A 24548-nucleotide genomic window follows, 5' to 3' on the forward strand; every position below is an offset into this window, starting at 1 on the left:
AGAAAAAGGCAAAAGATTTAAAGGTGAGAGTAAGCATACAAGTGGGCAGTGGGATGAGAGCACTTGAAGGAAAATAAAGGGTTTAATCAGGGAGGAAGGGGGAGATAATGAAGAAGAGAGAGGGGAGCTAGGGAGAGTGTCAGAAAAAGGGGAACCAGGGGGGGGGATGGAACTATGATATATTGAGATCTTGGTAGGAAGTATACAATTACATTTCCAATTTTGGAAGAGGTGAGAATGGAGAAGAGATTTGAAGTGTTCATAGTTTGTAGTGGCTCTTAGAAGGGAAGGAAGTGAGTTCCATTTTTTTGCTGTAGTATAGGAAAGTAGGAGTTGGCCAGGGGGTCGTTTGGGTTTGTATACTGAAATAAGATTTTGGTGGCTAGATCTTAGGGGCCTTGGAGGAGTGTATATGGTTAAGATCTTACTTTTGGTTAAAAGTATTATCATCTTTGCACAAGGATTTAGCCATGAGTAAGATCTATTTATATGCACACCCCAAACAGACACAAACCTGGCTAAGAACAGGCAAAACAATGCTCCTTCTTAAGAGGGAACCTGCAAGCTACCCTAAAAATTATAGACCGATAACTTGCCTTCTGACGATGTCTAAACTATACATGGGAATTTATGCTGACAGAGTTTATAGTCATTTAGAAGAAAACTCAATAATGGCAGTAGAACAGAAGGGCAATAAAAGAAAGTCATATGGAACAAAGGATCATTTATTGTTAAATAAAGTCATACTGGAGAACTGTAAAAAGGGGAAGAATTTAAGTATGGCATGGATTGACTATGAAAAAGCATTTGATGATATCCCACATTCATGGATAAAAGAGTGCTTAAAAATGTATAAGATACACCCTGCACTGACTGACTACATTACAGTGACCATGAAACAGTGGCAGACCACTTTACAATTAAGCCATGATAAAGGACAGATTATTATCCCAGGGATACAAATTCAAAGAGGGATATTCCAGGGTGACTCTCTGTCACCATCGCTATTCTGCCTTGCCATTAACCCATTAAGCTGTTTACTAAACAGCTTAGGCCATGGCTACAATTTGGCTCCTAAAAAACAACAAAGTGTAAAGACTTCTCATTTTCTCTTTGTCGATAATTTAAACTGTATAGCTTATCAGATGAGGAACTGAAAGCACATCTGCAGGTTGTCAAAACTTTTTCAGATGATATAAGAATGTCATTTGGTTTTAATAAGTGTAAGTAAGACAGCTTTTAGGATACCTTCATATGCCCAATCCATCAGGCAGCTTGAACTGAGCTGAATAAAAGTCAGGTTTGGGTGCCAAGCCCTTGGAAGCTTTCCTGCTGCCAAAGAAAACTGTCCTCTATGGCATACCTCTTATGGCAAAACTATTACTCTGTCTGTAATGACTGTCAAGTAACTTTTGAACATTTTTAAAATGGGAGCATTACTTTATTACTTTTGTGGTAAAAAGTTATTAAAACTAAATTTATTTTTTGTAATGCAAGTTGTTTTAGTATACTTCTGGGGCTGAGATAAGTGTTTAAAATGCTTTTCACCTTTTTTTAATGTGGAAAAAGTTACTTTTTTACGGCTTACCTGTTTTGCTAACAATTGCTGCCAGGCTTTTTCTGGAATCAAGTACCTTTTTTAGCTTATCAATGGGACAACCTACCAGTTCCTTGGTTCTTCCTTCTTTCAGCTGCAAAAAGAAGAAAATTGTCAAAGAGGTTTTGCTACCACATCAGGCTGCAGACCGGTCACTGATGTGACCAAAACTGGTTAATTGGACAACTAATCTTTTCCTTGGGTCCCTCTAGTGTAGTCTTTACAGCCCTCATAAACCAGGGGGTTAGACATGTCCTCTGCAGTTGCTGGAATACCTTTTGTGGGCAAAGAAGTGACACTCTTGTCAGTCCTGGAAGAAGGGGTAGAGAATGCCACACTGCCAAACCAGAAAGCAGTTCCCATTCCTTGGCAGGATTTTGCCAGGCATAACAGTAGGTCTGTTTCTACAAAAAAATGTATTTATTGTATTTATTTGATATTTATTTAGAAATTAAAAAAGAAAAATGAAAGTTATGTACTTACTATAATAAGAGATCCATGTTGTCTTCTTCAATCCATTTCAACCTATAAATCTTCAGTCCTCAAACTCTCTTCCCACTACCCATAATACCCTGTCAAAACTGTAACCTCTCAGATCAGGTTTGCTCTACCAGTGCCCCTTCAATTAATGATTGCGGTATTAGACCTTACCACAAACAGGGAAAAGACATAAGAAAATGGGGCATTGCATGATCCCCTTCAAAGAGAGCTTTGCAAGTCAGTGAGGAACAACATCCAGATGTGACAATTTGGAGGGGGCAGAAAGAGAGGCATTGTTGAGAAGGATGGAAGAAAAAGAAAATATGTATCTATCATTAGGATAAGTATTTGTTTATTTAACATTTGTTTACCAGGAAATTCCAACTAGGACAGAGCAAATTTTCAGTGGAGGCCCAGACAAAAATGCTCCAGACGTATGTGTTTGAAATGTGGGAGGAAACTGGAGTACCCAGAAAAAAAAAACATGGAAATGCTGGGATGACATGCAGACTCAACACAGAAGGCATCCCAGCTAAGAATCAAACTGGAGATCCTCATGTTGTGAGGTGACAATGCTAACTGCTGCACCACTGTGCCGTCCATAAATAAATAAATAAATTTCACAGCCCATGTTGTCTTTACTATCCATCTCAACCTGTGAGACAGAGTCCCCTGCCAGCACAATGCCAGGGTGGTGTCAAGAGAGAACATTCCACAGAATGGTGGAGCCACAGAGGGATCTAAACCCTGACTGTATGTATAATTTGAAATGGGTCATAAAGGTATGAGTGCTTGACCAGGTAGTGGCCACACAAAAGCCATCTACAAAGGCCTGAGTGAAAAAGGCACCTGAAATAACCACTGCCCTAAAATAATGATCCCTAGGCTTTATAGGTTAAAGAATCCCTCTTGAGGAGTATGCAAAGTAAATGCAGTCTGAATGCCATCTGGATAGGGTCACCTTTGAAACAGGTTTGCCCAACTGAGATATAAAAAAAGGAGGCAAAAAGCTGTTACTGAAATTTGGGAAGAAAACAGGCAGATGTATGGACTGATTCAAATTCTATTCAGAGACTACCTTAGGAAGAAAGGAAGGGATAATTTGCAGAGTAACTCTATCTTTGTGGAAAACAAGATAAGGAGGAAAGGTGTGCAGGACTTGAAGCACAGAATCACTTCTGGCAGATACAATGGCCACCAGGAACAGGGTCTTCAAAGATAGAACTTTTAAAGAAACTGTGGCCACAGTGTCAAAAGGCAGTCTAGTGAGAACTTAGTAGACTGAGATCCCAAGATGGCACTGGATCATGAACCACAGGTCTGCCCAGAAAGATATCTAGTCGGGTCACAAAAAGGAAAACTAGACTTGTCTTAGCCAAAAGGGGCAATGAGGGTCATGGTCATTCAGGAGGAACTTTATTATCAATGGAGTTTAGGGATAGGCATAAAGAAGACCCTGAGCCAAGCCTTCAGTAGACCATGCCTCAATGACTGTCTCTCCAGTGTGATCAGGGCATAAAAGCTGCTGCATTTAATGCTGAAAGGTAAGCAAACAGGTCACAGCAAGGAAAGCCTGGGAAGCTGAATATAAGTGCCTCTATTTCTGGATTTAGAGACCAATTGAGAGGCAGGAGGGTGTCTCTGCTCAGACTGTCTGTCAAAATGTTGGATTTTCTCAGGACATATATCGCTATCAGAAACTGTTGAGGGGACATCACCCATTGCCAGATCTTCATGGCCTCTCAACACAGTGAATACAAGCAGGTTTCTTGTTGTTTGCTTATGTACTACACCACTGCTGTGTTGTCAAACTGGATGGCAATTGCACCCTTGTGAAGGAGGTCCTGAAAAGCCTATGATGTTAGGAGAACAGATCTCCTCTCCAAGATGTTTTTTATGAAGATTGAATCTCTGAGTGTGACCAGATTAATTGTACTGTCTTCCCTTCAACATGACCACACCTATCATAGGAGAGGCATCCAGGGTAACTGTTGCCTGGGCTGGGGAAGAATAATAGGATGACCTTTTGGGACACAATGAGACTCCAGCCACAACTCAATGTGGAGGCAGCAGATAAATGGGGAAGTCCATCAGTTGAGTGTGAAAAGACCATTGAACTACTAGGGTCCATTGGAGAACACTCATGTGGAATCTTGCTAATGACACTAGAAAAACAGAGGCAGTCATATGACTGAGAAGATGCAGAACTGAGGGAGCTGGATGCCTCTGAGATTGTAGAAAATGTGATGTTTGAATCTTGAGAGACGTTAACCTTGAAGGTAGTAATTTTGTAATTTCATTGACTGTATCCAGAGGACAACTGATGAAATCTGGCACCTGCACTTGTTCCCAGTTGGACTTGTTGTAGTTCACTGTTATGCCCAAAGATAGACACAACTGGAACAGGACATCCCTAGCTTTAATTAGACACTCCTTCATGGAAGCTGTCAGATGCCTGTCACCTAGGGAAGGAAAGAAAGGGAATCCCTGTAGCCTGAGCAAGGGTGCCACCACTGGCATGCATTTGTTGAACACCCAGGAAGCTATGATGAGACCAGAGGGCAACAATTAAAAATGATACTGACTGGCACTGAGCCAAAAGTGGAGGAACCTCCTTGAGTGCCTTGCTGTCTTTATGTGGTAGTAGGCATCCTTGAGGTCTACTAATCACAGCTAGTCATTCTTCCTCAGAACAGGTTGAATCAACTACACCAAGACCATTCAGATGCTGGTCTGTCTGGCATATTGATTCAACTTGCTGAGATTCAAAATGGGTCTAAAGTTCCTGGTTTTCTTTTGCACTAAAAATAATTTCCTCTTTGGTCTGGTGGGACCTCTTGGCTGACTTGTTTAAAAAGTAGCTTCTTTATCTCCACTGGTGCTTCCCTTCACTAACTCAGTGGAACACTGGGACTTTAATGTTTCCTTTGGAGTGAATAAAAAGGGAATGGTATAACCTCTGGATATGACTTTCAACATTCAAGTATCCAAAGTGCTAGCCTCCCAAGCTTTGGGGTGGAGAGTCAAACACCTCTGACTGTATCCAGAGAGTGGAAGCTGGGCAACCCTTCAGGATCACTGGAAGGGCTTGCTGGAAAAGAGATCATAGAAGTCTTAATGCTGCAAACTGCCTCTGCCTTTTGACCAGCGTCCATTAAAGTTGCCCCTTCTGCCACAAAGTGAACCTGCACTAGGAGCATCCTGAAAAGGCTGCTGTGATTCATGAAAGAAGAAATGTCTCACTCCTTCTAGTTCCTAGAGAAGGACTTTTGAGAGGTGGAGAAGTGAATACCAATGGCAGAGAGTGTCTTTCTGTCTTTTTTGCTCTTGGTCAGGTATCCTTGACCTTTGAACCAAAAAGTGAGGATTCATAAAATAGGGCACTGATAAATGATGCTTTAGACACCCCATGAAGTTACTCAAGCACATTCAGGTATGTCTGCATATGGTAATTCCAATGCCTGCAATGTGGGCTGTACCACAAGAAGCATCAGAAAGAAGCCTCACAGAGATGTCAATGATTGGCTGCATTCTAAACAGTTGAGTTTCCAGGATCTTATGAGAATACAGAGACTGCTGTGTCTTCACTGTTTTTGACACTCCCAAGATCAAGTTTATTTAAAGTCTTGTCAATGTGCTAAATAATACAGCACATGTAAGACAAAGGTGGCTGAAGTATTAGTGCACTTTCCCTGGTGGTTTAATGCCTGGATTTCCTGTTTGGGAGATGGACCATGAACCTCTGCTATGTGATGGCTTTTTGGTGGCAGCAGCAACCACAATGGTGTACACTACTGGAAACCTTGCTCCAAAAGGGCCTATCTTTTGGTGGAAAAGGAATCTTACTCCCCCAGATCAGGTTCTCTCCAAGCCCTCCATGATACCAGATCAGTGAGAGCATCCAGAGGGAAGACCACACAGGGCATTGATGGGCCCACACAAAAAGCCTTGCGAAATACCGACTCCTTGGGGAGAGGGGTTTGATGGACCATGCCCTTTGCTGTTTTATCAATTTGAATAAGTCACTAAAAGAGGCATCTTTGTTGGGGAGGGTCTATATTACTTACTTGAACTGTCAGAATGTCCAGTACCTTTCCATCGACACCTAACTGTTGAACGTCCTCTTCAGTGCATGGCCACATCATTGATTTCTTTCCAAGGGAAAGAAATTTGTTGGCCGTTGTTTGAAATCTGCCCTTTTCCCCACTGTGGTGCGATCTCGGAGTTAGTATATTTAGTTAGGGGGGTGTGGAGGGCAATGCTCCCCACCTCATAATGTTTGTTAAATTGTGTCATTCATATTTGGGCTACCGATTTTTTTCCCTTGGAAAGAAATCGATGGTGTGGCCATTCCCTGAAGAGGATGTTCGACACTTAGGTGTCGATGGAAGAGTACTCAGCATTCTGACAGTTTAAGTAAGTAATATAGACCCTTCTTGGGGAACCTAGGGGACCATTCCCCTTCACTGATGTCAGTATCCTCTGTCAGGGACTCCTCCGTTGAGTCCATATGCTTTTTCTTGCATTTGTTCTTCACATGGACTTCCCAGGGGAGAACCAGGAGGGTATATGGAAGAATTGGAGGACCCATAACTGGGGCTGACTTGAAGTCTAGAGGTGTGGACTGTCCTTGAGCTAACTGATGAGTAACCAAGGGCACAGATGGAGTAACAGATTGGGATGGATCTGACCTTGCTACTGAGGCACCCATCTCAGAGTGGGAAAGAATCCTCTCTAAACATTGAAAACTGGCACAGAGGTTGGATGCCTGGTCACAGTTTCCTTTGGATCTGAGAACCTAGGTGAGAGACCTGTATCTGGTGCTGACCTGGTCAGATCTGATGAGAAGATCAGAGCAGACCTATCTAATGCAGAAGCAACCAGAGGGAAGGGACAGCTCTGAGACTCTAAGGATCAAACCTGTTCTGAGATGTGCTCAGCACCAATAAGGCCACAGTCAATAACTTCAAAGATGGAGCTGGTACCTAAGGCAGACTTGCTGTCAACAATGACATGGGGGAATGCAACTGACCGGTCAGGGCTATGGGTGCCAGCACTGAGTGGTGGGTTGAGGAAGGAACAGAAAAAATAAGAGCCAAAGGTACTACAGATTTGTATCTCACAACTGAGGAGGGAGGGAGGATGATCTATAGACCCATCTGAGCCTGCATTAAGGAATGCATCAGCTGCTCCAGATGTGAACTCTTAAGACTCCCAAACTGACTTAGCAGCCTTTGAAGAAACCATGGATGATGACTTCAATGTCTTCTTGATGGGTGGATCCAAACTTTGGATCTAGAAAAGAGAGGCTTAGATTAGAGAAGGATAAAGAGAAGATTCTGGGAAGAACTTGGCATAGAAAATGGGATGCAAGGGAAAATGGCCCATCACTGAAGTGGAAGAATGAACCTTCAGAAGGAAAGGACTGAGAATAACAAGAGTAGGGGAGCTCGAAGAGCTTCAAAGAAAAACCCAGAAATATGCTGAGGGGAGACCAAAGGCAATTGCCAGAGCAGGGGGAGATGAAGATCAGTAGATCTTTGGATCTGGCTGGCCCTCCGTTAAAGAAGAGGAACATTTGTATTTATCCTTTTCTCTAGACTTAGCAATGCTTAAAGATTTCTACTTGTTTTCATCTTTTACTTTCTCTTTACAGTCAAACCTTTTCTTTCTAACATCTTTAGGAAAATCACTGCCTCACCTACTTCCATCATTACTATATTCCACTCCAATTCTTACTACTAGACAAGCTACACCATTGTCTAAAATATAGTTATGCTAGGGTCTATATCACGGTGTCGAACTTTTAAAAGTTTGAACGTTATATGGTCGACACCATATGATCGAACTTTTAAAAGTTCTAATTTTTTAACAGTGATCTCCGTACATTGCGTAATGGGAAGATTTCCCTTTTCTGCACAGTAGCGTAATCTCAGAGTTGGTTTATTTAAAGAGAAGGGGGTGTGGGGGGTGCAGGGGGGCTTGAGCCCTGCTTAAACTGTTCAGGTAATTTTTCTCTTTTGTTTATTTTTTATTACATTTTCGAACTTTTAAAAGTTTGATCATATGGTGTCGACCATATGACGTTCAAATTTTTAAAAGTTCGATGATGTTATATATGCGTAATGTTATAATAAAATTGCAACATTTGCAGCTAATACATCTACCAAAACTAATCAATGCAGTGCTTTAAAACTCTTTAAATAGATGGAACTATGCAATCTTCTTTCTCCCAACTAAAAACTGCTCACAATTTATTATATTACCCTGGAAAGTGCCCGGCATTGAAAGATTTATTAACGTGGTATAACCCATGCAGGAACCTTCTTTCTACAGATAAACATTCTGTCTCTTCAGCTAAGGCCCATAATGCTGCTAATCTTGTGTTGTACTCTAAATTTTTATCTGAACTTAATCACAACTTACAGTAGGCAGCAAATTAGCTCACATACATTTAAAACTCAGTTAAAGATCTATTAAAGATTCCTGGCTTCGCTCCTGATCCCCTGCCACAGAATAAACCCTTATCCACAAAGATTCCTATCCTCCAATCAATTATTACACCTATATCTGCAGTGACTGTTGACAAATTTACATTATAAAATTATCCTGATCTTTATTACTCTCTTGTCTCTTCTTTCTATGTTACTGACCTTTTTGTTGCTTCCTGCAACATCTCTTTACTTATTTTTCTCCTTTGTCTTCACTCCTTTCCATACACTAACACATACTTCTTATAACTATTCAAGTTATGTTAATTCAGTTGAACTCCCTTTACTTCTTTAATTGTTGTATTATACAATATTACTATTGTAAAATGTATCGAGTTTATCATATTTTCAATATTGATAGTCATTATTTATGTGATTACTATTTGTAATAAGTATCAGTTATACTTTTTATTAAATTGTTACTGCTCTTTAGAGCTTTTCTCCCCTGACCTCTGCTGAAACTGGGTCATTTTATGAGCAGTCAGACCCCTCCAGGTATATATATATATATATATATATATATATATATATATATATATATATATATATATATATATATATATATATATATATATATATATATATATATATGGATCAGTGTCATTTCGCCGAAAATTTCTGACATAGGGTCCAAATCGCCGAATTCGTCGAATCCATTTAGATGAAAATAGTACTGACGGTGTATATGCCCTTTTCCCCTATTGTAGTGCGATCTTGGAGTGAGAATATTAAAGTAGGGGGGTGTAGTGGGCGTAGCCCCCCACCAAGTACAGTTTAATATTCTCTAGCATTGTTTTATATTGTCCAGTCCCTATGAAAAAGGTAAGTAAGTAGTTTATGACATGAGTAGGTGGGGGGCTATGCCCAACATACCCCCCACCCCCCACTTTAATATTCTCACTCCAAGATCGCACTACAGTGGGGGAAAAGGGTACATACACACACACACACACACACACACACACACACACACACACACACACACACACACACACACACACACTTCTTGAGACACTCGATCTTTGCACCTCCTCTCCTGTTTTACCCCCCTCCCACTATCCTAGCCCATACACACATCTTCCCTCTTTCTTCTACATCTCTGTACTCACACATCTCTCTGTGAAAGACATCAACACATGTGATCCTTCCTCCGCCTCTGAAGATGATGATAACAGTGCCCATCCCTTTGTACATTGTTATTTGGTTTGCCTATGTGTGAAGCACAGTGTGACCAGCCTATGCACAGGTTGGTATTAGATTAACATGCATCAGTTTTAATGTAGTTTATCTTCTTTGCTAAGCTTTCCTAGGGGCTGAAGCTATGTGAGAGCCATTGCTTCTTTGCCAGTGTTACAGCATATTGCTCCTGCCTCCTCCCAGCATGATCATCCCTTGCATCTTGCTCCTCCACTGACTCCTCATCTGGCTCACCCTTTACTTCCTGGTGTGCAGTATTGTCCTCCTCTTTGCAACTGGTCTCCTTGTAGTGTGTGCCTCCTCAGTGCCATATATTTTGTAACACTGCATGCACTGCAACTATATTTGTACAGGTGCCAGGATTATACTGCAGGATGCTACCCTCTGAATCCAGATACTGAAAGCGTGACATAAGCAGTCCAAACACATGCTCAGTAATATCCCTGGTTTGTGAATGGACAGAAATGCACCTCTGGTCTGCTTTATTTTGTAGAAGTCTGATGGGTATCATCAGCCAGAGTTCCAGGACATTTCCAGCATTGTCAATAAGATGGCCATGAGGAAATCCCCCCTTGTAAAATGGTGGTCTAGGTCACAGGTATGCCATATGTGGAAGTTGTAGAAACTGCCTGGATGAACTGCACACACATATTGTAAATAAATGTCTACATTACAGACCACCTGCCAATTGATGTTGTGATACTCTTTGTGATTTACATACCTCCATCCTAGTTCCTCAGGTGGGAGCTTTATTTCTATGGCTATCTATGGCCCTCAGAACCTCAGGGAAATAGGCTGCATCATAGAAGACCTGCATGATGCTCCCTCTTTCCTCTATGGTACATGGATGGACATCCCATATGCAACCGAGTATGCTGCATCATGGCATTGAAGAAATGAGAGTATTCCTCAGGCAGATACCTGAGATACCTCCACTATGTCCCCATTAGGTCAATGGAAGATCCCTGTAACTGGTATAAGCAAAGAGACAACATACCTTGGTATCCACTGGGATAGGAAGTCTTCAACTCCCATGGAGCTATAGATGAAGCTGTCACATATTCAGTGTGTCCTGCATGGTCTCCCTATCCACTCAATAGTGCACAATGTCAGTGTCATGGAGTGCATAATAACTTGTGTGGTCAGATGAAATGGTGCCTCTGGGGGTGGCTGTGGCTGCAATTAGAGCATGTTGGAAATACACCTTTACTAAGGCAGTTGCAACTCCTTATATTTTTCTAAATTCCCTCAACATTAACACGGAGAATCCATAGCATTCAGTTCTACAATATGTTCATCTCCACTACATGCCATTTGTATGCTTCTGAATTGCTCTTCCAGCTTGATTTGCCACATTTGCATACATCAAGCTGCTCATTTTAATAATATTTCTCATTATCATGTCATTATACATCCATTGTGGTATACCATGCCCAGCTTTCTTGTTCCATGGTTACTTCTAATAGTATGTGTCTTTCTGAATATACCTGATGGAAGTCTGAGATTGCTTCTTTTGCGGGAGTTCAGAATACAGAGCTACTGAGTGACTCAGAAAGGGAGGAAAAGGCCTACTAAAAGAGACTGTATCCCAGCGGTATGGGAGTATATTGAAGGTATGTACTATGAACTTTTGATTAAGACATAAGATTTCTCTTTTGGGGAGACCCTGCAGTTTTAGGTTTCTGTAGAATAGAACTAGACATTTTTTCTAAAACAGGTGCCTCTTCTGCCTTTAATATTCTATCTATCTATCTATCTATCTATCTATCTATCTATCTATCTATCTATCTATCTATCTATCTATCTATCTATCTATCTATCTATCTATCTATCTATCTATCTATCTATCTATCTATCTCCTGTTGGGAAGAAACAAGAAAACCCAGGGAAAGCTGATAAAAATATGCAACCATTCTGAACTGAAACTTAAATAAATGTTGTATGGATTAACTGCATGCAGCCACTTTAAACATTGAGCACAATGATTTATTAATGGCATTGTAACTTCTAACCAGATCATTTTAAAAACCTACTTATATTAACATGGATTTTTTTTATTTTGGAAGATTGTCATGCTTACTTTTTTATTAAAATACTGGAGATATATTTGCTCAGTGAAAGATTAATAAGTGTTTTTCTTCTGCCAAAGCAAATAGTGGAACAGCTGCTGATTTACTCTTCAGGTATAATTTGCAGTTTGAATGTTAGAAGATTCGTCTCTGGGACCAGATGGAATTATATTTATTTCAGGCTACGATGACATGTGATAAAATGCTGGCATAATATTTCACTTCACAGCCTGCTGTTTATGTATAGTAAAGTTATTGTGCTCAGTGCCATTTTCAAAACTTGTATATATAGTCACCCTGTTTTCAAGGTCTGTCATACTATACAGTGTTCCTATCAGTAAGTGTTAATACTCACTTTGTTCTGCTGATTGGCATGGCGTCACTGATAAGCATTACTAGACAAAAAGCAAAAAATGCAAATATGTCATCTTTTTAGATCCACAGCCGAATAACCTTGTCTACCTCAGATTCTGTTTCTTTTTTCTTTGTCTGTCCTTTTACTCTCTTTACTTTGTTTTCTGTGTTTGAAGACTGAATTAGCCGACTATAATGAGAATATGAGTACTGCCAGCAAGCAGTAAGTTTGCAGTACGATTGAACAAATCAATCCAGTGGTCAAGTTATATTGGATGCATGCAACCTTTTACTGCTGTGTTAGAAGGAATTTACAATTGTTAACTTAACCCTTAAATGTATAGGAACTTCAGAGAGCAGTACGTGGCTGGTAGATTTTATAATAAGGACTCCACTTTAAGGGCAAATAGTTGTCATCCAACACACATTATCAAAAATATTCCTAAATCCTAGGTCACTAGGGGTCGATGTATTTGTTTAACTACTTTTTGTTGTTGTGTCTTTCGGCTTTTCCTGGTTAGGGGTCGCCACAGTGGAACTCTCCGCTAATGATTGGTAGTTGATTTTTACATGCCGAGTTACCAGCCCTGACACACAACCTTCAATGAAGGTACACCCATTCACACATCTCCACGCAGAAGACGCTCTAGTTGAGAATCGAACCGGACAGCCTCTGACTGTGAGGTGACAATGCTACAGCAGCACCACCACCGCGGGTCATTTGTTTAACTACTGATGATTATAATTCTTTTGCATGGGATTTAGTTCACAGATTTGTTTCAAAGGAATATAGCAAAAAACATATTATGGAAATACAGTGACAGGTTGTCAGTATGAACACGATTGACTTGATGAGATATCTTAGAAAAAATCAATGAAATTGCCAACATGAACAGAATAGCTGGTGGTGGTCATTACTAACAACCTTTGGTAGTGATACTAAATGCTTTCAGGCCATCATTAACAGATATTGGCATATACTGAACTTGACTTTTTTGGGAACAGCGTTAACTAAGAAATGTGATTTTATTTTCAGATGGGCAATAACTATTGAACAACTGTTAGGATCACATAAAAGACCTAGAAAAAAAATTGATAAACAATTAACATTGATGGGGTTAAGGTGGTGGGTCGTAGATCATGCGGATGTTGTTTGTTTTGTAAATATGTAATTAACATGAAGGAATTTATAAGTATTAATGCACCCAGGTTCTTTAATATTCACACCTTTATTACACGTAGATCTGTTGGCATTGTATATTTAGTCTTTTGTACGTCAGGCTTTTTATGTGAGCAAATCCTCTAGGATGTTTGAACATTGTATGTCTGAATATTTAAGTGATATTCATTGTGCCAAAAGAAACGACACTTAATATGAATGTTTTCTGATACTTAATGTTTGCAGTGCTGACTGGTCTTGGATTATTGGTGTAAATATATCTCTAGTTTGTTTCCCAGATGGAATTCTTTCTTTTTATAATCTAACGAGTCTTACTGTGTCTGTGCTATTTTTAGGGGAGTTCTTCTAGTTTCCTCCCACATCCCAAATGCAGGCTGCAAGTCAACTGATTATCCTATAACTTTTGTTGGAGCTGTGTAAATGAGGTCATCCTTGTATTTTTTTTGTCTGCCTTTCTCTCATTGAATACCAAGATTGGATGAAACATCCTGCAAACCTGAACAGGATAAAGTGCATATCAGGGAAAGACTAAATGTCATCAGCAGTGAATGAAGGATATTGCTGCCTGGCTTGTGGCCTACTTCAGTACTGATGTAAGTTAAAACATAATGGGTATGAATATAAGAATACTTCAAGGACATCTGATCAACAACCATATTCCTCAATTGGAGTAGTTGAACATTTGCAAAATATTCATTTTGAAAAGTTTTAAATATATCACCATATGCAAGGGACTTCTACTCCCCTTCTCTTTATTTATTTATTTATTTGTGTATTTCACATTTGTTAACCAGGTTAGTCCAAATGGGTAAGAAATTACCCATTTTCAGTGGAGACCCAAGGGGAAAAGCCCCAAACAAAACATAGAAATACATACAGATAGAGACAAGTTAACAATATAAAGAGCAAAACAAACTTATGGATACAATGGTTAAGAAAATAAATGTAATCCAAGGAATAGTACATAGCTATATACAAGGTCAGAAGAAGGAAAGTGCAAAAGAAGATAGGAGTAGGGGAGGAATGAAGTGATCTAGAGGAAGGAGGAAAAAAAGAGCAGTAGGATAAAGTAAATTATATAAAGAGGAGGGTATAGAAAGAAGAGCAGATTGGATAAAGTAAGATAAGAAAGAGGAAAAAGGTCTTAATGATAAGTCTAGTGGAGAAATGGGAATAGTCAACTCCAAGGGCACAGCACATCGGAGAAGGCTGATCCTCCCATCCTTACAGTGATCCTATCAGTAAACATCTTAGTTATGAGAACACACTACAATGCATCATTGCTGTCTAGTAATGTACTGTTAAACTGCAAGAACGGCGCCACATATTACATCACAGCCTGCATAAATACACTGCACATTCTAAAACAGCTTAAGGTAATGTAACAGTTATGTAGAACATCTGACATTGTGTTAACTCTGGGTCCAAAATCATGATATCTAGTTTTCCCATAACTGCTAGTTTCTGTAGTGTACTTCTGTTGACCTACAATGAGTCCTGGCTCTGTGGTGATAAATAGCATATTGCATTAGTTATATTTGCAGGGGCCCCCATAACTCCTCACAAAAAAAACTATCCATTTTTTTAAAGGAAAGTGGGTAGTTAGGGGTGAGGGAGTGACATCCCCCTCAACAATGGAATTAAGAAAGAAAGCAAGACACCAGAATACATCAGATTGTTGCAGGACCAATGGTTGTCAGATTGTGCTACCACTTTCCATTCCGAAAGCTGTGCAAATGCATTGATAAAGTCCAGTGGTCAACATTAATACAAGGAAGTTCATTCAGCCTAGCTGCTAATAGCACACCCTGTTACACACAGATACCAATATTATGTTGGAGAGCATGCTACTGATACGCCACATTTAGCTAAGAGCCTTAGCTCTGTGTCTGGCTGTTAAAAAGTTTGGCTTCTGCTGCTGGCCTTGCACATTCGCTGTAGTCAGCTGTCAAGCATAGTTTCCAAGTTATAGCTTTGACCACCTAAAGTGTAACGTAATTGTGACAACCATTTATTGGCCATCTAAACTGTACTACTAAACATCAGTCCTTGTTATGCCATGAGAAATGGAATAAGGTTCTGTATCATAAATCAAATCTTGTCATAAAATAAGTACCATAGGATTCTTACACCAAAAGATGTCACAGTATTTTCTGCACTACTTCACTCGTTTAAGGAGTTGTATAACCTTACCCCACTTCTCTTACTTAAAGCCACATATTGTCATTCTAATGGCACACTCAGATTGTCTTCTGGGGAGTTTCTGTAATAAGAAAAAATAAAGTGGATTCTTTTATATGCTAGGTTTCACAGAAATATGTAGCCCAAGTTCAACATCTGGGTAAAACGCTGGAAGTATGTTTTTTTTTTTTTTTATTTATCCTTTTTAGCTGGGTTAGTCCCACTAGGCTAGTAGTTTTTTCAGGGGAGACTTGAGGTGGTATTTATACTGTTAGATGAAATTTAGCCAGGGCATCAATGAACTTCCCCTACTGTTTTTAATAGGCACCATGGGATCTTTTACATCCACCTGAGCTTCCACCAATTCAGGTAGATGGAGCCTTGGAATTACATCTCATGTGAAGGATATAATAACTGTTTCTGAGACATGGCTAAAACCTTTTCTCACAAACATTAAGATCTTCTCTCCTGGTTACTCCTGCTGTGAGTATCACTGCACATATTAAAGGTCTGGCTAAACAGTAATCTTTGTCTGACACAAATTACAGCCTTCATAACTTTGCTAGAAGACATAGATTAATAGTGTAGCTGACCATTGCTGGAAATAACTAGACAAATTTGCTGCTCATATCTTCAGCCAGAATAGGCATGAACATTACTAGAAGATACACAGAACTGGGTTTCAGGCAACATTAGAAGTAAATAATACACAACTAAAACACAATAAAATAAAATAAAAAAACAACCAAAAGACCAGTAACCCAGTAGAATCCAGAAGTATTTTATTCACTCTCTGACATCTCGGTTGGAATGCCTTCAAAGGAGAAAACACACCCAAAAACACTCCGGTGGTGGGCCTGAAGAGGTATCTAGTGTTTGGCACAAGTGGGAATCTGTTTGCAATCATTGTCTTCCAAATCCCATCTCTAATGTAGGCAGACGATTTGATGCATCTTTGAATCCTGAAACTAAGGTACTGTGTGATTCCTTATTGAAATTGCTCTTTAAGGAAAATTTAGTGTTCCTTAACTTACATAGTTTGAGTAAATATGTGGAGCTTGATATCATCCCCTCCCCCCGTGGTTTAAGGGCATATAAGGATCCTGCAACCCCTTTTGATATGAACAATGAAATAGATGTTGCTTTTCATAAAAGGTGGGTGTGTGCAGCACACAAGTGTATGTTAGAATGGGTTGCTATATTGATTGAACGCGATAGGGTGAAACAACAAAAACTGCAAACAGAAATTAGCTCTACATGTAATGATCTGGTTTCTAAAACGAACACAGAATATCTTAAAAGATGTTAATGTCAAATTACAGAATTATGAGAAGGAAATTTTGGATAGAAAACTCCATAAACTGACTCGTGACACCTGCAACTACAATAATGGTACATCCTTCCTGCCCAGGACTCACCGAAAGAAAGTTTTACGGTGAGTTTCATTTAAGCAGGGCAATAATGATGGAGAACAGTCTTCGTTTTCCTCTGCACATGCTTCCACCAGTTTTATTTCCTCTGGAGAAGAAGATATGCATGCTGTGAATAAATAACCAAAAAATAAGGCACTGGAGGGTTCACCAGGTAGCAAACCAACTTTAATGGACACACAAAAAACATTCATTAAACTTGGTTTGCTACCTGGTGAACCCTCCAGTGCCTTATTTTTTTGTTTATTTGTTTGTATTTAGGCAGAATGGGGCTCAGCATCAACAGAACTTTCGGAACAGCACGAGTACTCGATATGGGGGACCACAGAGCAAGAAACGCCAGAGAGAGGAACAATATAATGGACATTGGCAATAACAACCCCAGCAGTTTCCACAACAGAAAAGGGGTAATTGGTAACTGTCATTCATATATTGTTAATTTGTCTGGTTATGTTCTTGATGACTGTGAAAAGGTCGTTTTAGAATGTGGACTTAAATTCATTCCTACTGTTATGCCACATATTCATGAATTAAAGTGTGACATTTTTAGATTTATTAGGAAACTGCAGCTTAAAGTATTGTTTAATGGTAAGATGGCTTCTTTAGATTATGATTCAGATGATATTGATTCTGATTCAGATATGGATAGCTTTTATTCTTGTGTATCAGATGAAACACCTAATGCTTATTATGTATTTGATACTAGCATGATTTCTGCAAAAAGCAACTTTGTTCCTATTTTTAACAATAAGAAGGTGTTACTATTGTACAAGATGTAAAATTTTTCAGTGGAACATGAAATGTATGAGTTTCTGGTTAATGTTAATATCATCATATATAATTTAACAAAAGTTGAATGGTCTGCTCTGGTAGCTCTCACCAATAACAATAATCTTATTTTTAAGCCCTCTAATAAGGGCAACAAACTTGTTATTATGGATGTAACCCAATATATGGATATGTGCTATAGACACCTAAATGATGAAAATGTTTTTCTGAAGGTCCCTTTTTCTGTGTACAGGTCAGCTATTAATGAGTATTTAGACCTGATTGGAAAGGGTGTAAGACTGGAGTATATTTCCTCTGATGATGGTAAAAAGAAATTTGGTGTGGATGGTGCTGACATTGCATGTTTTTATTGTTGCCCAAAATACACAAAAGTCTGTTGAACCCACCTGGATGCCCCATAGTATCGGGGACTAAATACTTTGCTCATAATATTGGATGTTTGTTACACCAGCTGTTACTACCTAAGGTGATGTTGCTACCTGCATATATTAAAGGTGTCTGATTTTTTGAAGAAAATTAATAATGTGGAAATTAATAGGAACATGTACTTTGTCACTATGGATGTGCAAAGTTTATATACAGATATTGTTCATACTTCTGGCATTGAAGCTGTTAGGTTTTTTATGGATGAACCTCCTGCCACAGATTATATTTTGGAATTGTTAACTTTCTGCTTAGAATTTTTTTTTTTAATTTAATGGGGAAATTTATCAACAGAAACAAGGCATGGCTATGGGGGCAGCATTTGCCCCTGCATATGCCAACCTGAGTATGGGGTTATTTGAACTGGAGTATATATACAGATCATCATTTTATATACAGTATGTTAAATTCTATGCTCAGTTTATTGATGATCTAATTTTTCTGTGTGATGGGGGAGAAGAGAATGTGGATGAATTTATTGAGCATCTACAGTCCAATAGATTCAATCTGTCTTTTGATGGCATACAAAGGGGCAAAAAAGTGTCCTTTCCGGATGCCAAATTGGATATTTCTGGACGTAGAGGGTTACATACTAAAGTACATAGAACATTTGATGGAATTAACTAATATCTAAAAGCTTCCAGTTGTCACCCCCCACATACTATTGAAGCCCTCCCCTATGGGGAAATGGTGCAGGTTAGTAGGTTATGTAATGACCCTTTAGAACTTCAGGAGGAGATGCTGAGAACAATACTAATGTTTGAATCTAGGGGCTATAGTAGCTCGATTATTGACAGAGCAGTTACCAAACTAAAAAAGAGGGAGAGAGACAATTACCCCATGTGCAAAAAAGTTGGTAATAGATATGATGGAAGTCAGACTGACATTTATTTTTGTATCTACTTATAATTGCTTTAGTGACATTCTAATAGGTTTGGTGAAATACTATTGGCAGTACATGCAATGTAATGGAGATTCTCAGTTATGGTTAACTGATAAACTTAAATTCTCATTTAGGGTGGGGAACAGTTTAAAAAACTTTCTAGTGTCCCAATTTGTTATGTCTAATGTTAATGTATATAATTTGAAATTTAACTTTGGCACCTATGTATGTAATAGATGTAAGGCTTGTAAACATATTGTGAATAATTTTGGGAATATTGGTGGACATAGATTTGCAGTGAAAGGTTTTTTCAAATGTGATACCACTGGTATAATCTATGCCCTTTAATATCCATATAACAAATTTTATATTGGTCAGTCTCAGAGAGCATTCAAAGTAAGACTTCTTGAGCATATAAGAGATAAATAAAACTTTAAAGAAACTAGTTCTGTGGCAGTTCATTTTCACCAAGCACATCAGGGTTCATCTGCGGGTTTAAAAGGCACCATTATAAAAAAAAGTGGATGGCAATAATTGTGAATTTACTGACACATTTTAAGGATAAACTTTTATATAAAGAAGCCATCTATATTCTTAAATTTGATACTCTTATACCTAATGGTATGAATTCTGAACTTAATTGGAGAGTTCTTCTTTAATTATGCTTGTGATTTTCTTTAATTGAATTTTTATTGAATAATTGATTGTGCTATTTATATGGAATGTTTTTTTGGGTGTGTTTTCCCCTTTGAAGGCATTCCAGCCGAGACGTCAGAGAACGAAGAGAGTGAATAAAATACTTCTGGATTCTACTGGGTTACTGGTCTTCTGGTTGTTTCTTTAACAATAGAAGTAAAGTCTGATAATGGTCAGCTCCACTGGCAGAGTGGGATAAAGGTCTAACTGAGATCCAGGTGTCCCAAGTTTGACACGTATCTCTGACATCTGTTGGGGCGGGTGTAGGAGAAGAATAGTGGGACTTAAGCCTGCTTATATCTCTTTGTGCAGAGGTTTGGGTAGTGTGTGTTTGGACACACACACTCCATAGTATTATTCACTAATGGAAACCAGGGAGCAGGCTGTGGTGCTGCTTACAGATGAGCAAGGCTATGATTAAATTGCATGTGAAGGTGTGAATGTCAGCTGCAAAGCCCATTGCACACTACTCCTTGGATGCCATAGGCATGTGCAGAAGACTGACAGAGCTAAATAAAGAAAAGTCCCTGATGTTGGGCTGAATGACAGTTCTCACTCTCGGCTCAAACTCACTGGGTATTAAGGAACTGATTGACAGCAGAGAATTTGACGGTTGTCCAGAATTGGATGGGGAAAAAACAATTTTGATAAATGGAGGTTTATACTCCATGGTTTTGTAGAAAAAATGATCCACATGATAAGACTGCTCTGTTATAATTAAGATTTTTAGCAATCTGATTTATATCATGATATGGTAAATTACCTTTGTAATTATTATTAATTGTTTTTAGAGAAAGCAGTCAAAGCTTGTGCATATTCTAGATAGTTTGTTTAGATTGGATTTACTCAGATTTTATATATTTAAAATGTTCTTGTAACAGAGTTAATATTTAACAATGCATCATTTTAATGGGGTTTCCATTTCTACTTAGTACTGTGAACTGTATTTTATTTACAATTTGTTAACTGGGTAGGTGTGCTGGTCCACAAACCCTTTTCAACTGAAACCTGGATACATACACGCTAACAGTGCAGTGTAAGAAAATATGAAGCAAATTATAAATAAAGAAAAGACAAAACATACAACAAAGGGGGTGCAGAGAGATGAAGTATCACATGGCAAAGTAAACATGAATATAATATGAGTAAACAAAAACTGAAACAATTTAACAATAAGACCAGATATCATTTATGTCAACTATAATACATTAAAGTAGATCTATTTGACTGGCTAAAAGTAATAGTGTTGGATTTTCACAGATAATAATCAGCAATAATTCTCTCTAAAATAATTGCATTCAGATTTATTATGGAGATATTCAGAGAGAGATTTCTTGAAGTCCACAAGGAACTCTTTGCACTTTATTTCTGGAGGGAGACTGTTCTATAATGCAGGTCCCCATCTGGAAAAGGCATGCTTACCTATGGAGGTTTTAAAAGGAGGTCTAGCTAGAGAGATGCTGCCATCTTGGGAGTTTGAAGTGAGTATGTCTGTTCCCTAAAGGGGAATGAGCCTTTCCGTGACAGACAGCATCCTTCATTTGGTATTTTATATATCAGTGTGGGTGTTGTAGGTTGATCATTCAATAAGTGGGGCCACTTTAGTTATTGTAGAAAGTAGCAGTGGTGACAATGTGAGTCAGCCAGAAATGCAAATCTGCAAAGCTTACTTCCTGTAGTCTGTAATCTATGAGTATTGTAGGCAGAATGGAAAGTCAGAAATGGCAAGCCATATTCTATCTTTGGATGGAATACATTTTGGCCCTAGACATTTTAGCTATTCAGATGAAAAGGTGGAAAATTTTGTAGCGGAATTTCAGCCATGAAAGGACCTCATTAAAAATACTGTCAAGTATGCAAAATGAAGGTGAAGCAGGGATCAGGGTTTAGACCTAAGTACTTACGTTCAGAGAAAAGGAACAATGTTAGCAAACGTTTATAGATGGTGGGATATCTTTGGGGGAGGAGTGGTGGTAAAAAACATAACATTAGTTTTGCTCTGGTTAACTGGAAGTTTATTAGAGGTGGTCTAGCAGCTTAGGCTAGTAAAAGACTAAGTTTGAAGGGTGGATGACTATTTATTTGCCTGAAGTAAAAGGGTGCCATCTGCATAAAGAATGATGCTTAATGTAGAAAGTTCTTCAGGGAAGTAGTTCATGGATAACAAGAATAGTAATTGTCCTAAAAGTGACCCTTGGGGGACTCCATGAATAACTGGTTATTACGGTAGACTTGAAATACCCTGTTGTTTAGAGAACTTTCAAACCACTTAATAGTATTCTGGTCAACATAGAATTTAAGTTGAAATAATTTGTCTGGTATTTGGATGTTTAATAAAGCGTGGTATTATATGAGGAAGTCGGGGGTGTCAGAGAAGTATATAAGAGTGGTACAGGATATTATGAGGGTAGTGTGACAGCGGTGAGGTCTGCAGTGGGAGTGATGGATGTGTTTAAGGTGGAGGTGGGATTACATTAAGGATCAGCTCTGAGACGTTTCTTATTTGCTATGGTGATGGACAGGTTGAAAACGAGATCAGACAGGAGTCCCCATGGACTATGATGTTTGCAGATGACATGATCTGTAGTGAGAGTAGGGAACAGGTGTAGGAGACCCTGGAGAGGTGGAGATATGCTCTAGAGAGAAGAGGAATGAAGGTCAGCAGGACTAAGACAGAATATATGTGTGTGAATGACAGGGAGGCTAGAGGAATGGTGAGGATGCAGGGAGTCGAGATGGCGATGGTGGATGAGTTTAAATACTTGGGATCAACAGTTCAGAGTAATGGTGAGTGTGGAAGAGAGGTGAAGAAGAGAGTACAGGCAGGATGGAGTGAGTGGAGAAGAGTGTCAGGAGTGATTTGTGACAGACGAGTACCAGTAAGAGTGAAAGGGAAGGTCTACAAGAGGGTAGTGAGAACAGCTATGTTATATGGGTTGAAGACAGTGGCATTGACAAAAAGGCAGGAGTCAGAGCTGGATGTGGCAAAGATAAAGATGTTAAGATTTGCACTGGGTGACGAGCGTGGACAGGATTATGAATAAGTATATTAGAGGGTCAGCCCAGGTTGGAAGGTTTGGAGACAAAGCCAGAGAGGCAAGATTACATTGGTTTGGACAGGTGCTGAGGAGGGATGCAGAGTATATTAGCAAAAATATGCTAAAGACGAAGCTGCCAGGTAACAGGAAAAGAGATAAGGTTTATAGATGTGGTGAGAAAGGACATGAATGTGGTTGGTTTGACAGAGCAAGATGCAGAGGACAGGAAGAAATGGAAACAGATGATCCATTGTGGCGACCCCTACTGGGAGCAGCTGAAAGAAGAAGAATAAAGCTGTTTAAAAATGACCCATGTGGATAGCTTCACCAAAATCCTTAATGCTTCACACAGACTCTCTCTCTGCCAGGTGAAGCAGACACGTTTCATGGCAGTATCCATGTGGCTAACTGCCATGCCACCACTCACTAATAACAAATTGCAAATCTTTTGTGGAAAAAAAGCATAATGTATATGGACAAATCCCAGTGGAATCTGCATCTAGAATACAAAACAGTTCTCAAAGGTAGATTAGCCAAATACGCAGTCCTTGCCTTCTCTGAATGAGTCTATGTCTATGCTCATCATTAGATTATTGTTCTAGTAGCCAAATTTATATGGTATATAGCCTAGTAAGGACTGGATCCATGACCAATATCCAAAGCTCTAGGCCTCCTTTCTTGCACTCTACATTTGAGGAGACTTGACAGTATACCAATATAAATATAGATGTGCAGGTGCCAAAATTCAGACTTTTCTTGCTGTTGAAGCTACCCATGAGTCTTTTTCTTCTCTGCATCTTTAGTGGTTCATTAGTCAATTATTTGTAAGAAATGGGTCTATATTACTACCTCAAAACTTCAATTTTGCAAATACCAAAACGTCTACACTTACAGCAAAATACAAAAAGTATGAATGGCCACTTCCGCAAATTTTTTCATAGGGAAAAATTTGCTTGGTCAACCAACAGAAAAACAAACTTTCAAATCCTAATCAAGTGGGGGAGGCTTCACCCCCCTCAACTAAATATACCAACTCTGAGATCAGCCTACATTGGAGAAAAGGGCAAATTCCTGATAACAGCCATGCAAATTTTTTCCCTGTGGAAAAATTTGCAGAAGTGGTCATTCGTACTTTTTGTATTCTGTTGTTTACATGTTGACATTTTGGTAATCGTGAAACTGAAGTTTTGAGGTAGCAATATAGAGCCTAAGAAATTGGGCAGATACGTACCCCATTGTGGACTTTCCTTCCTTTTTTCTATGAAAGGCATTGTTGTTTTTGGCTTATGTCTGAAAGAAAGGGAAGTGTTTGCATGGACACCAAATCCTTTATAAAGACTCCTATTCAGCCTCTCTTTTCTGTTTAGGTGAGGAACACAACATCAAATCATGAGCCATCTGCTTATCTTTTAAACCTAAGACCCTTAGGAGCAGCTTAGTTCCCTAAAACTCTTTCTAGAGAACCAATGACTTAAAGCCATTACTCAGCCAGCTATGTATTATGCTGCAGATACCTCAGATGTCCCTCTTCTGGTTGTCAAGAAAAGGAGAATCATTAGAAATGGTTCATCAATACTGGCTTTGACATCCTGTCTTCCCTGGCCCTTAATGCATGACTCTGCTGTGGCCATATTGGATCCCTCAAACCATCTGTCAGCTTTTTCTGTCTTCTCTGGTGTTGATCTTTGAGGAGCTACTAAGATTCAGGAGTCTAGCATTACCTCAAGGTCCAGGCATGCA

Source organism: Protopterus annectens, chromosome 11.part0 (genome assembly GCF_019279795.1).
Source record: "Protopterus annectens isolate FY-2018-M chromosome 11.part0, PAN1.0, whole genome shotgun sequence".
Taxonomy (NCBI): domain Eukaryota; kingdom Metazoa; phylum Chordata; order Ceratodontiformes; family Protopteridae; genus Protopterus; species Protopterus annectens.